The sequence below is a fragment of the Capsicum annuum genome, chromosome 9, assembly GCF_002878395.1.
Source record: "Capsicum annuum cultivar UCD-10X-F1 chromosome 9, UCD10Xv1.1, whole genome shotgun sequence".
Taxonomy (NCBI): domain Eukaryota; kingdom Viridiplantae; phylum Streptophyta; class Magnoliopsida; order Solanales; family Solanaceae; genus Capsicum; species Capsicum annuum.
In genome coordinates this window covers 61,670,071-61,686,343 of record NC_061119.1, presented here as the reverse complement: position 1 = coordinate 61,686,343, position 16,273 = coordinate 61,670,071, and the positions used below count along the sequence as shown (strand labels likewise).

Here is a 16,273-nt window from a genome sequence, read left to right as displayed (position 1 = left end):
ATATTGTAGTATATGTTTTATTTAAAGTAGTACATATATTGAATGATACGTATATATGTATATATATTTTCTATAGACTCTAAAGTAGTATATATTTAAGGTATACATATGTATATGTTTTATAAATTAGTATATATATATATATATATATATATTGTAGTATATATCTTGTAGTATATGTTATATTTAAAGAAGTACATATATTGAATGATATGTATATATGTTTATATATTTTCTATATACTCTAAAGTAGTATATATTTAAGGTATATGTAACGACCTTCTCGGTCGTTTGTGAAATTTTCTCATCTTCTCTATTTTTAGCGCTCTCTGTAGTTTGTATACGTGGATTATGACTCACAGGAGGTACAGAACAGTTGCATCGTTATTTTCCCTATTCTTTTCTTTTCATGGTGGTTGAGGCTTCGGTACCAGGTTAGCACGAGAGTTTCCTTATCAACTATTTATGTTGTTAGTTGTGTGCCATGCAATAATGATAGATTAAGTTTTCTAGAACAGATTAAGTTGTGGGTAGTGAATAGAGGGGTGAGTGGTGTAAACAGTGGTCAACTGTGTGTAAAAGTGAATGTACCAAAATATATATGTGTAAATATAATTGGCAAAAGTTGGCAGGTGTATTGTAATTGACAAAAAATGGACAAAAGGTTGGCTGATCAAGGGTCATGAATGAGTTTTGTCCTATTTAAAGCCATGAAAATCGTGGGATAGGTAATAATCTATAAAAGTGTTCAGGGGTTCGATTTATAATTGGCGGAGTTAGCAATAGATATTGTGGGCGTAAATTAATTTTATTAATGGTCGTAATCCTAATTTTTGGGGATTTAAAATTATTATTGTTAAATTTTGACACTAATGTTGGTAACAGTAGGTGATTATATGGTCATATTGTGTAAAGGATACCAAATAGATATAGAAATTATAATTTGACTATATTTTCAAGTCAAAATAAATATAACGGTACCGTGTAGTTAGATTTGTATTCTTATGGAGATTATATTTTGAATAGATATTGATCGTTCGGAGACTTTACGGAAGAAAAAGACCTTCGCAAGTTAGCTTGCATTTGGATTCTTTGATCAAGGTAGGTTATGGTTTAATTGGAGTTTAGACTCGACTTAATTGTATGTATGCTCCTAAATTGGATACTTGTGGATTGGTATTCAGACATGCTTGAAATTGTTGATGTTTGGGTTGTTGATTCGTGTATAAATGTTTATTGAAAATTGACTTGATGGAATTGTCTTATGACTTTAAGTGTACTGGTAAACTTGGTACATTGTGATATATGTTGTGAGGTTATGCAAATTGATATTGGTAATACTTGTTTATATTTATGTTGAATCGGGTACCATACCGGTACGTTTATATTTATGTTGGATTGGGTACTATACCAGTATATTTATATTTATGTTGGATCGGGTGCCACGCCGGTACATTTATATTTATGTTAAATCGGGTACCACGCTGGTATATTTATTTTTATGTTGGATCGGGTACCGCGCTGGTACGGTACATGAACATAGATTGTTCCCTGCAAGTCATGACAATTTGGGCAAAAATAAGTCTCATAGCATGTGTGTACATATTTGTATTGATTCTGTGGATGTTTACCATATGATGGATACTCTTGATAGTTATGTGGCTTGTTTGTGAGTACTGTTGACCTGTTATTGATGTATTATTGATTTAATGAGAGTTTGTTATTTGATGATGCCTATCTACTTGTTTTTCTAATTTTGTTGTGTACATCCTATTAAGTTGAGTTAGCCTATGATGCCTACCAGTACATAGTGGTTTGTACTGATACTACCCTGTACTCTTCTTTTGTTGAGTGCATAAAGTTTTTCAAAGACTCAGGCACGAACTCACCTCTAGAGTTGATAGCAGATTTTGATCCGAAGGGTGAGCACTCCGTCTTCAGGCTGCCATAGGTCGTCTTATTTGTTATTGTCCATCTTTCGGGAAGTGAAACATTTCTTATTTACTTTATGTGAAGATTTCTTCAGACATGATTTATTAGTAGTTCTTGTACGATAACTTTCGGGTCTTGGAGAATTTAGTAAGTATTTTATTTGACTTTAGCATTAATAACAATTAGTCCTGAATTATTAGTATTATGTTGATTTTATGATATCATCATATTAATATTGACTAAGTGCTTGGGTAAAGGTTCGGTTTAGATGGTTCTCCCACAAAAAAATTAGTGTGGGTGCCACTCATGACCATTTGAGTCATGACAAAGTTGGTATCAAAGCCTAGGTTCGTCGATCTTATCGTACAAGAACATGTCTAGCTGAGTCTTGCGGAACGGTACAAAGATGTCTGTATTTTTTTCGAGAGGCTACATGGCAATAGGAAAATTTAAATTCTTCTTTCTTACGTGCTTTTACTTGATTTCAATTGGTATCTGATGATTCCAATTGGTCTCTGACTTCTTTTACTCTTATTCTCGTAGATGGTAAGAACACGAAAGAATGGGGCAAGAGGAAGACGTAGAGGAGGAAGGAGAGCAGCGTCTGCTAGGGGCAGAGCTCAAGCACCGAGGCCAGCTAGAGAGAGGCCAGTATCTCCTCCTCTACATGAGGATTTGCTCGAGGTTGCAGAGAATAGAGCTATACCAGTACACGATGAACGAGTGTCGGTTCATAATGGGGTTGCACCAGCTCAGGGAGGTGCTGCTCTATTTTAGATGTCTTCCGCTGTGATTCAGCAGGTTTTAAGTTTTCTAAGTGGTTTGGCAGGATCAGGAACTATGCTCGCAACACCCGCAGTCCAACATAGGATACAACATGTTGCTGCTGTAGCCCCTCGGATGGAAGAAATGTCAGGAGCAGATACTTTTCCATGATAGGTAGTGGGTCCGGTGATGACCAGAGATAAACATAATTTATTCTGTAATTCTATAAAGATGAAGCCCCCTGTCTTTCACGGAATGAAGTCGGAGGATGCCTATGAGTTTATTATTGACTGTCATAAGAGGTTGCATAAGATGGGGGTGGTTGAGAGATATGGTGCAAAACTGGTTATTTTTCAGTTTCAGGGGATGCTAACATGTGGTGGAGGGCCTATGTTGAGTGTAGGGATCTAACTTTGCCTCCCTTGACTTGGACATAATTTTACTCAGTGTTTCTAGTAAAGTACGTGCCTCGTACTATAAGAGATAGAAAGAGAGATGTGTTTGCTAATCTTAAGCAGGGAAATATTTCAGTTGGGGCCTATGAGGCCAAATTTTATTCTCTATCTCGGTATGTATCTCACTTGCTGAAAACGGAGGAGGAGAGAATTTGTTTTTTTGTGAAGAGGTTGAACACCGATCTCCAAATTTCTACTCTTTAAATGACATCTTCAGGTAGGTCTTTCCAGAAGATGGTTAATTTTGTCAAGAAGATGGAGGGCGTAAGGCAAGAGGGTTATGCTAGGGCATCAAAAAAGAAGTTCCGCAGAGGAGGCAGTTTCAGTGGTTCTTATTCTAGGGGTCAGAGTTCTCAGGAATACCCTACCCGCCTCATTCAGTCAGTGAGGCCGGTATCTGTGGGTGGTCCGTCAGTCGCTAGCCAGCCATTTTTATACTCTGGTGGTTACCTTGCTTCATCTTCACCAACTCAATGTCCTACCTTGGACCGTACATGTTATGAGTGTGGTGAAGTGGGTCACGTTAGGAGGTTTTCTCATAATGCAAGGCAGTTTGGTCAGTCTAGCTAGCAGCAGACTCTTGGAGTTCTCATTTCGATAGGTAAGAGAGATGGTGGTAATGGTAGAGGTAGTCCACAGGGTGATCGTGGGGGTCATCAGGCAGGTAGGGGTGGTAGTCAGCCCCATTGAGGTGGTTCTCAGCTTGGCAGGGGTGACGTGCAGACTGGTGGTAGGTCCCATATCTATGCTTTTCCAGGCATGCCTGAGGCAGAGGCATCAGACGTTGTTATTACAGGTACTATTCTTATCTGTGACCAGATGACCATCATATTATTTAATCTTGGCTCTACTTTTTCATACGTGTCTGCTAATTTTGCTATGGGATTGGACATGGTGTGTGATTTGCTTGATTTTTTGATTTACGTGTCTACTTCTATTGGTGATTCTATTGTTATTGATAGAGTTTATCGTTCTTGTTTTGTTATTTTTATAGGGTATCAAACTTAGGCAGATTTAGTGATTCTAGACATGGTAGATTTTGATATAATTTTAGGTATGAGTTGGTTGTCCCCATATCATGCTATATTAGATTGTCATGCTATGACAGTGACTGTGGCTATTCCGTGAATGGATAGACTTGTGTGGGAGGGTGATTATAGTCCTACTCCAATGAAACTTATTTCCTTTCTACGTGCAAAGAAGTTAATTGGGAGAGGTTGTTTGGCTTTCCTAGCACATCTTGGGGACACTTCCGCAGAGGTCCCATCTATTGAGTCAGTTCCTGTGGTGTGTGAGTTCCAAGAGGTTTTTCCTACAGATTTGCTTGGTATGCTGCCAGACTGTGAAATTGACTTCTGTATTGATCTAGAGCCAGGTATTTATCCTATTTCTATTCCTCCCTATAGGATGGCTCCAGCTGAGTTGAAGGAGCTAAAGGCTCAGTTGCAGGATTTGTTGAGTAAGGGTTTTATTCATCTGAGTGCCTCTCCGTGGGGTGCTCCTATCTTGTTTGTAAAGAAGGATGGTAGTCTTCGTATGTGTATAGATTACGGGCAGTTGAACAAAGTCACGATCCATAACAAGTATCCTTTGCCCCGTATAGTTGATTTATTTGACCAGTTGTAAAGTGCATCCATATTCTCTAATATTGATTTGCGGTATAGGTATCATCAGCTCAAGATTCGACCTGACGATATTCCTAAGACGACTTTTCAAACCAGGTATTGGCACTATGAGTTTCTTGTGATGTTTTTTGGGCTGACTAATGCCCCAACTTCTTTTTTGAGTTTGGTGAATGGGTATTTAAACCCTACTTGGATTCTTTCGTGATTATCTTTATTGATGATATTCTGGTTTACTTTAAGAGTAAGAAGGAGCATGAGAATCACTTAAGGATTGTTTTGGGTTTGTTAAAAGAGAAAAAACTTTATTCAAAGTTTTCTAAGTATGAGTTCTGGTTGGCTTTCATATCCTTTATGGGGCATGTGGTTTCGAAGAAAGGAGTGATGGTAGACCCACAGAAGATTAAAGCGGCTAAGAATTGGGCTAGGCCTTCTTTAGTGATGGAGGTTCGTAGCTTTGTTGGCTTAGCAAGTTATTACCGCAGGTTCGTGAAGGAGTTTGCTTCTATTGCTACTCATATGACGCGGTTGACTCAGAAAGATGTACCTTTTATTTGGTTTGATGAGTATGAGAAGAGCTTTCAAAAGCTCAAGACCTTGTTGACTACCGCTCCTATTCTTGCCTTGCCGATAGAAGGTAAGGATTTCATTATTTATATTTCATTATTTATTATGATGTCTCACATTCTGGTTGGTGTTGTGTTGATGCAGGAAAGAAGTGTTATTGCTTATGCTTCGAGGTAATTGAAGCCTAATGATAAGAATTATCCCACTCATGATTTGGAGTTAGCTGTTGTAGTTTTTGCTCTTAAGATATAGAGGCACTACCTGTATTCGACTCGTTATGAAGTGTTCACTCATCACCGCAGTTTACAGTATGTGTTCACTTAGAGGGATTTGAATTTGAGACAGCGTAGATGGATGGAGTTGCTTAAAAATTATGATGTCACCATTCTCTACCATCCGAGAAAGGCTAATGTGGTCACTGATGCATTGAGCAGAAAGTCACAAAGTATGGGTAGTTTGGCTTATTTGAATGCTAACAGGTGTCCGCTGGCTAGAGATATTTAGACTCTGGCTAATAAGTTTGTTCGACTTAAGGTAACTGAGAGAGGAGGAATTCTAGCCAACATTGAGGCAACGTCCATATTTCCTGATTAAATCAAGGCTAAACAACTTGAGGATGGTAAGTTGAGCAAAATTCGTGATACGGTTTTGCAGGGTGAGGCCAAGGAGGCTATTCTGGACGGAGATAGCGTGTTGCAGATTAAGGGGCAAGTTTGTGTACTTTATGTTGATGATTTAATTCCTACTATTCTAGATAAGGCTCATTGTTTGAAGTATTCTATATATCCTGGTGTAACCAAGATGTACCATTATTTGAGGCAGCATTACTGGTGGGGTCGAATGATGCGTGACATAGTTGATTGTGTTGCTAAATGTCAGAGTTGTCAGCAGACAAAGTACGTGCATCAGAAACCTAGTGGTACTCTTCAGCGGATGCCAATTCCTGAATGGAAATGGGAGGGGATAACTATGGATTTTATTGTGGGTCTTCCCAAGACCTTGGGGAAGTATGATTCTATATGGGTTATTGTGGTAGATTGACGAAGTCTGCACATTTCATTCCAATTCAGGTGACTTATAATGCAAAAAAGTTGGCCAAGATATATCTTAAGGAGATTGTTCGATTGCATGGGGTCCTCATTTCTATTATCTCATATTGGGGTACTCAATTTACCTCTACCTTTTGGAAGAAATTGCATGAGGAGTTGGGCACAAGGTTGGACCTTAGTATAACTTTTCACCCTCAAATCGATGGGCAGTCCGAGCGAACGATTAAGGTGTTGGAGGATATGCTCCATGCATGTGTGATGGATTTTGGAGGTCATTGGGATCAGTTCCTACCTTTGACTGAGTTTGCATATAATAACAGTTATCATTCCAGTATCAGTATGGCTCCATTTGAGGCATTGTATGAAAGGAGGTGTAGATCTCTCATTGGGTGGCTTGATACTTTTGAGGCGAGACCGTAGGGTACTGATTTATTGAGAGACTCATTGAAGAAGGTTAGGTTCATTCAAGAGAAGCTTACAGCGGCTCAAAGCAGACAAAAAGAGCATGCAGATTGCAAAGTTAAAGATATGCACTTTATGGAGGGTGAGCAAGTGTTGCTCAAGGTATCACCTATAAAGGGTATATGCGATTTGGGAAGCGAGGTAAGCTCAATCCTAGATATATTGGACCATTTGATATTCTTCAGTGTGTGGGGCTGGTGGCCTATAGATTAGCATTGCCTCCGAGTTTATCGGGAGTTCACCCTATGTTTCTATCTATGCTAAAGAAGTTTCATGGTGATAGTAACTACATAATTCGTTGGGATTCGGTCTTATTAGATTAAAACCACTCTTATGAAGAAGAACCTATTTCTATTTTTGATAGAGATGTCCATAAGTTAAGGACTAGGGAGATTGCGTCTGTGAAGGTCCAGTAAGAATCATTCTATTGAGGAGGTAACTTGGGAGACTGAAGCAAACATGCGTAGCAAGTATCCACATCTTTTTACGGATGCAGGTAATTCCTTGTCTTCTCTTCTTGTTTTATGTATTCCGTTCGGGGACGAACGATTGTTTAATTGGTATCTGATGTAACGACCCTCTTGGTTGTTTGTGGAATTTTCTCATCTTCTCTATTTTTAGCACTCTCCATAGTTTGTATATGTAGATTATGACTCACGGGAGAAGTAGCATCAATTCTTGAGGTGTTCGGGGTTATTGAAGTCATTAGTTGAATTATTGAGTTTTAATAAAGTTAAACCCAATCGTGATCAATCTTTGATCGAGACAACCTCGGTTTAGTGTCGTAGTAATTTCAATATGTTCGGAATGTACTTTTAGTTAATGTATATATTTAATGCATTTCTATGTCATTCTGAATAAATCTTGAGAATTTATTTAAGTTTTGGGTATTTTAAATAATTAAGTTAATTAGTTACTTAGTGGATCCAAACTATAATTTACTTACTTATGTGGCCACTACAAAAGTGAATTTAAGTGAAAGGATTTATCGTATATTAATAATAAGAACATCAGATAGTTAGGGTAAGGAGGTACAGAATAGTTGCATCATTATTTTCCCCTTTTTGTTCTTTCCATGGTGGTAGAGGCTTCGGTATCAGGTTAGCACGAGATTTTCCTTATCAATTATTTATGTTGTTAGTTGTGTGCCATGCAAGAATGATAGATTAAGTTTTCTTGCACAGATTAAGTTGTGGGAAATGAATAGAGGGATGAGTGGTGTAAACAGTGGTCAACTGTGTGTAAAAGTGAATGTACCAAAATATATATGTGTAAATACAATTGGCAAAATTTGGCAGGTGTATTGTAATTGACAAAAGATGGACTAAAGGTTGGCTGGTCAAGGGTCATGAATGAGTTTTGTCCTATTTAAAGCCATGAAAATCGTGGGATAGGTAATAATCTATTGTAAAAGTGTTCAGGGGTTTGATTTATAATTGGTGGAGTTAGCAATAGATACTGTGGGCGTAAATTAATATTATTAATGGTTGTAATTGCAGACTTTTGGGGATTTAAAATTATTATTGTTAAATTTTGACACTAACGTTGGTAACAGTAGGTGATTATATGGTTATATTGTGTATAGGATACTAAAATAGATATAGAAATTATAATTTGACTATATTTTCAAGTCAAAATAAATATAACGGTATGGGTGTCGTTAGATTTGTATTCTTATGGAGATTATATTTTGAATAGATATTGATCGTTCGGAGACTTTACGAAAGGGAACGACCCTCGCAAGTTAGCTTGCATTTGGATTCTTCGATAAAGGTAGGTTATGGTTTAATTGGAGTTTAGACTCGACTTAATTGTGTGTATGCTCCTAAATTGGATACTTATGAATTGGTATTCGGACATGCTTGAAATTGTTAATGTTTGGGTTGTTGATTCGTGTATAAATGTTTATTGAAAATTGACTTGATGGAATTATCTTATGACTTTCAGTGTACTTGTAAACTTGGTACATTGTGTTGTATGCTGTGAGGCTGTGTAAATTGATATTGATAATACTTGTTTATATTTATGTTGGATCGGGTACCACGCCGTTACGTTTGCATTTATGTTGGATCGGGTACCACGCCGGTACGTTTACATTATGTTGGATCGGGTACCAAGCCGGTACGTTTATATTTATATTGGATTAGGCACCGCGCTGGTACGTTTATATTTATGTTGAATCGGGTATCACGCCGGTACGTTTATATTTATATTGGATCGGATACCACGCCGGTATGGTATATGAGCATAGATTGTTCCCTACAGGTCATGACTATTTGGGCAAAAATAAGTCCCATAGCATGTGTGTACATACTTGTGCCGATTCTATGGATGTTTACCGTATGATGGATACTCTTGATAGTTATGTGGCTTGTTTGTGAGTACTGTTGACCTGTTATTGCTGTATTATTGATTCAATGAGAATTTATTATTTGATGATGCCTGTCTACTTGTGTTTCTAATTTTGTTGTGTACATCCTATTAAGTTGAGTTGACCTATGATGCCTACCAGTACATAGTGATTTGTACTGATACCACCCTGTACACTTCTTTTGTTGAGTGCAGAAAGTTTTTCAGAGGCTCAAACACGACCTCATCTCTAGAGTTGATAGCAGATCTTGATGCGAAGGGTGAGCACTCCGTTTTCAGGCTGCCACGGGTCATCTTATTTGTTATTGTCTATCTTTCGGGCAATGAAACATTCGTTATTTACTTTATGTGAAGATTTCTTCAGACATGATTTGTTAGTAGTTCTTGTACGATGACTTTAGGGTCTTGGGGATTTTAGTAAGTAGTTTATTTGACTTCCGCATTAATAACGATTAGTCCTAAATTATTAGTATTATGTTGATTTTATGATATCATCATCTTAATGTTGACTAAGTACTTGGGTAAAGGTTCGGTTTAGATGGTTCTCCCACAGGAAGATTAGCGTGGGTGCCACTCATGAATATTTGGATCGTGACAGTATACATATGTATATGTTTTATAAATTAGTATATATATTGTAGTATATATCTTGTAGTATGTGTTTTATTTAAAGTAGTACATATATTGAATAGTACGTATATATGTGTATATATATTTTGCATGTGTATATGTTTTATACATTAGTATATATATTGTAGTATATATCTTGTAGTATATGTTTTATTTAAAGTAGTGCATATATTGAATGGTACGTATATATGTGTATATATTTTCTATAGACTCTAAAGTAGTATATATTTAACGCATACATGTGTATATATTTTATAAATTAGTATATATATTGTTGTATATATCTTGTAGTGTATATTTTTTTAAAGTAGTACATATATTGAATGGTACATATATATGTGTACATATTTTATATAGATTCTAAAGTAGTATATATTTAACGTATACATGTGTATATGTTTTATAAAGTAGTATATAACTATATATATAGTGTGTGTATGTATTGTAGTATATATATTGTAGTATATGTGTTATTTAAAGTAGTACATATATTGAATGGTACGTATATATGTGTATATATTTTCTATAGACTTTAAAGTCTAAAGTAGTATATATTTAAGGTATACTTGTGTATATGTTTTATAAATTAGTATATATATTGTAGTATATATCTTGTAGTATATATTTTATTTAAAGTAGTATATATATTTAACTAACGTATAGTCGTATACATAATTACATGTGTAATTCTGTATATGTGTATATGTTCTTTAAATTCTAATTTAGTATATACTATATATATAGTGTATATATATTGTTTAACGTATTTAAAATGTATATAGGTGGGTATATATAGTATATATTGGAGGAAAAAAGCTTTTAATTTTCTTTTTTGGGTTTTGACCGGTTTTGATCGGGTTTACCCGGGTTGGATCGGGTTACGTGTAATGGAAAGGTCTCGGGTTGTTTCTTGAAAATTTACTATTGGGCCTGGAACCAGACCGACCCGTTAAACCTGGCCCAGAATCGGACCGGCCCATAACCCGGTTAAAAGTGACGGGCCGATTCCGGATTGATCCAGCCCGACCTCGTTAACTGGTTTAACACTAAATAAGTGCACTATCCATTTTTTTTATGAATAGTGCACTATCAATTATTTTTTATATATTGCACTTCTTTTATGCATTATTCCCTTTTTTTTTATAGTTTAGTGCATTTTTTTAGTGCACTATTCATGAAAAATTGGATCATGCACTAAAAAAGTGCACTATCAATTATTTGATATCTTGCACTTCTTTTGTCCATTATATCTTTTTTCCTATTATATATAAGTAAAGGTTTGGGGTACTACTAATTTGTCTTTTGTGGTACTACCAAACTTTTATTTATATATATATTTTTTTACTATTACTATTACTATTATTATTATAATAATATTATTATTACAATTAATTTATAACTACTACCAATGATATTTCGGTAATTTTAGTCATCCCAACCTTCACTTATATATAGTAGTAAATAAAATGATTACACATGCATATGGACATATATCAATTTTGAAATATTTATTGCACCATAAAATTACTAAAATATTCTTGTAGTTATTTAATAAGGAACAAAAAGATATTTATAAAAAATTACTAAGATGTATAATTTAATTATAAAGATCTAAATAAAAATATTATTAAAATAATATATGAGGACAAAACTAATAAATATAAGAAAAAAGCAATATGCATGTATAACCATTTTATTGTACCATAAAAATGACGACAAAACTACTAATTTGTCTTTTGTGGTACTACCAAACCTTTACTTATATATTCAAATTTTTTTACTATTACTATTATTATTATTATTATTATTATTATTATTATTATTATACAATTACTGTGTTACTACTACCAAGGGTATTTCAGTAATTTTAGTCACCCTAACCTTCACTTATATATAGTAGTAAATAAAATGGCTACACATGCATATGGACGTATATCAATTCCAAATATTTATTGCACCGTAAAATTTGTGCAAAATACAGAAAAGACACAAAATAAGTGTAATTTTATATTAAAAAATTGATAGTGCACTATCCATAAAAAATGGATATTGCACTTATTTAGTGCAACTATCCTATTTTAACGGCGTCAAAATGGAAAAAAGGACATTGTGCACTTATTTTGTGCACAAAGTCTATTTTTGTCACTTTTCAAATCAATGGCATAAATTTGTATCTTTTTAAATATGTTGGCATATTTAACTCATCATTTCACATCTTTCGCAGTAGCTCTATTTACTTAGCAAAAAGTATATGACAGTGTTATTATTCATTGGCCCCACCTCATTTCCTTTTTTTTCCACTACAACTATCTTAAGCTACACAATTTTTAAATATTAGTACAACATTCTTTATTTTCTAAAAAAATATTTCCTCCATTTTGCACCTTCTTTTTGAAAATATATATTTCAATTTAGTTGTCTACGTTTTAAAATTAAGAATATTTTATATATATATTTCTATTTTACCCTTGATAGAAATACTAAATACTTCCACAGTTTTTAAAATTATTGAATGATGCATAAATGATCTCAATTCTCAAAATCAAAATTAAATGATTATTAACAATTCAATTATAAATACTCAATGTTTTAAATGTAATGCATGAGATGGAGTAGTATGTACAAAATTTTAATGTTTAATCATTGTATTGATTATTGCACTTTAAAAGGCATACATGGGTAAATATGTAAAATGCATCTCTAATTATTGATTTTTTAATGAGTGTGTTAAGTCCTTAGGGGCCAACTAATACGAAACAGAGAGGGTATATCTAGAGTTGTCAATGCGGACTGGCTCAATTCATCCGGACTAACCCGCACGAGTTTTGGAGTTTGATGGGCCAAGTCAGGCTTGTCCATTAAGATGATAGACCAGAAATCTGTGGGTTGCGAGCCTCCACGGGTCAACCCACTTTTTAAAATATATTATCTTTATAAATTTAATTTTAATTTTAAAATATTAATTACGTAAATATTTACAATATAATATTACATGAAGTTACTACTTGTTAATCAAGTCTCAAATTTACAAAAAAAAAAATTTCTAATAATCTAAGAAATTAAATAACTTTTGACATGATACCAGTTACCAAATTCAAATCAAATAGAGATGTTGACAAACAAACTAAACAATTAGTGAGTAATAATATAACTAGCTAAATAGCAATATTAACCTAATTTTGTTTCAATGGATCACAATAAAACACAAAAAATGTCAATATTTAATCCACTAAAATTGAAAATGAACTCCTCAGAAAAAAAAACTCTCAAGACACTTATGGCGTGTTCAATACCTCCACATCATCTTCATCAAGCATGTCTAATTTATTAAAAAATTTAATATTTATAGTTTAATTATTTATATATTTTATAAACATAATTGATATTTAAATATGTATGATGGTCTAAACAGACTTTGAGTTTGGACTCCTTTTATTATTCTTAGTACTTTATTCGAATTTTTAATTATTTTTTGTCTGACCAACGGGCTAGCCCATCCCATATTGCTCAAGCCTCACAGGCTAACGAGCTTATTTGGGTCGGGTTAAAAAGTCCTGATCTTAAATGAGCCGTAAAAATTACAATCTAGCCTTGTTAAATTACAAATTGAGATGAGTCAGCCCAACGAACCTAATCCATATTGATGACTCTAAGAATATCTTTTAATTTTCATCCAATATTTAATAGTCGTTCTTAAGCCTTAACTAATCTAGAATCATATAAGTTCTATTAAAAGAAGGAGCATGCTTTATCAATTTTTTTCATTTCTAGTGCTCAATATGAAAAATATTTTATTCATTACATATTTTTATACATATTAAATACTCTTTGTCATACCCCCTTTTTCACCCGAAGGTCGAAGAGTTTTTCAATTAAAGTGACGATATTGAGTAGGGATTGTTTTATTTGTAAAGTCGCCACTTGGAATTGAGTTATGATGTTCCAAGTCACCTTATTAAATCCCTAATCAAAAGAAAATGACTCTTTGTTGGTCTGCAAAAATAGAAGACGGAATAAGGAATTCTATTGACCGAGGGGAAGGTATAAGGCACCCCTCGAGTCCCGTTGTTCAAGCACAGTCGCTTTTATCAACTTATACTTAAATTAATTATTTTGATAAATTATGTTAAAGCCTAAATTCGCTTATTTTATTATACTAAAACTTATTATCTTATATTAAATAGATTGATAAAAGTTAATTTTAAAAAGATATTGTCAAAGTGCATTATTGCATCTTTGAATTTTAAATGTCTCAGAAAGATGCGCACGCCGCAGTCTTTATTGAGATAAAATTTTAAATGCGCCTAAAATTTGCCTAGCGTTAGAGATGTTGATTAGTTTATTATAAACTCGTAACAATCTATCTGTTCGAAATGCTACTTAACCTTATCAATAAAATCAAGCAACATTCAATTGAGGCGGTTTTAAGATAACAAATAATTATTTTATACCTGCCGAACGTTTAAGAACCTTACCTACTCGAAGTGTTACCTAACCTTAAAAATAAACTTGAGTAAAATTCATTTAAGGCTATTAATTAATATAATAAAAATAACTATCACAATTTATTAATGACAAAGAATAAATAAATAAATAAATAATAAAAATAATACAATAAAAATAATATAAAACTACTATTTCATATTTCTCAGTTAATCAACCAAAATCACAGAAAAACAAAATATTGTTGGAAAAATTAGGACACAGCCAGATCTGTTGGTTATCCGACGGACAGTGATGGAAAGAAATTAAAAAAGGGTGGCGCCGATTGGTTCCAGCAGCTGAAACCAGCCACTTGTGGCTGTTGGATGCTGGAAAAAGAGGAATAGAGGGAGACGGCAGTAGTGGCTGGTGGAGATGTCATTTCCGATGGTAGTTCGCTGTTTTCCGGTGATGGTTTGACCAGGACCAAAATTAGTTCTCTGGCGAGTGAATTTTAGACCATTTGATTGCTGTTTTCGAAGTGATTTCAGATTAAATTGGGATAATTTAGCCGGTGGATGTTGGTTTCCGGTAGGTCTCTAGTTTTGAGGGTCCAGTGAGGGACGAAATTTGATCGCGACTGGGGGAAAATGGCGATGGTGTTGAGTTTCTTCTGATTCCACAATCTTCTGACATTTTTCTTCTTCTTATTATTTTTATCCTTTTAAATTTTATCAACAAATATTCTTCTCCATTGAATTCAGTTCAATTCAAATTTGAAAAAGATACCATCAACCCCACCAGAGTCCCTATTCCCATTTCGATCAAATTTTTTCTCCGTTCACTGTGTATGTTTGTGTGGTCTGTATAAAAATTATTGTGTGTAAATTGTGTATATATTGTTGAATGGAAAATGGAACATGTGAGAATTAAGATGTGTTCTGTGTGTTTTGCAGATTGTGGACTATGAGTGAATTTTCTTTTCCTCTGTTTTTACTTTTTTTTTAACTTAACAGTATTAACACACCAAATCCATATTCCTAACATATCTATCGACAAATATGTAAATATTTGGTAATTTAATCATACAACATACAATAATCGAAATTCATGTAATCATACAATTATACGAACTAAATACTGCATGAAACCATTTGAATATTTTCATTCATGTTTTTCTATAGTACAATTCATTACTTAAATGATATGAAATCGAATAAGAACCTGTTGATGAATTAAAGCAGAAACTCGAACGTCATCACTAAAAACTTCAAGTGGAATCTTAGCACTTCAACTTCACACTCTTTTTTTTTTAATCTGATTTTTTTCTCTTTTTTTTTTTAGTTATCTGATGTAGTTTAAGTTCGTAGAATCTCTGGGGAGGTTGGGGAAGTTCCCCCTTAAAATGGGGATGTGGGAAGTTATCTGACAAAGGGGTGTGGGAGGGTAGTTTTATTTAGGATAATCATCCACTTTTTTTAATTAATTTAAAATAAATAATTAAATAATAATGATAATATTTACTAATTATATTTTTTTATATTTAAGAAAATATAATAAAAGTTTGTAATAACCTAAAATAAATATAATTAACAGAATAATAAAAATTACTAGCCTATTTATTAAAATTAAGAGAAAAATATATTTTTAAATTTCTTGTATTATTTAAAAAACAAAGATAAAATACAAATAAAAATAAAAATATCTCAAAAATGTAACTGTATTTATTATTTTTTATTTATTTTCAACAAAAACTTATTAAAAATGATATAAGAACTAAAACAAATATCGGACAAAACTATAAATATTTAATACCGAAAAATAGGTTAAAATTCAGGGAAGATAAAAAATCACGTGTCTACATTTTGCCCTTTTTTGTGTGAAATCTCAAATAGTTTTCATACAAAGAAGTAGACAAAGAGATAATTTTTGACCCTCCAATTATTCAAAAAGGTAGATAAAGAAAATGTGATCGAGTCATGATTTTGGACAACCTACA

At 33.6% G+C, this 16,273-nt stretch overlaps 1 pseudogene; it reads left to right on the top strand.

Moving 5' to 3' along the window:
* The first annotated feature begins 3,356 nt into the window (after positions 1 to 3,356).
* LOC107841523 lies at positions 3,357 to 15,248 on the top strand (annotated as a pseudogene).
* The last annotated feature ends 1,025 nt before the right edge of the window (positions 15,249 to 16,273 follow it).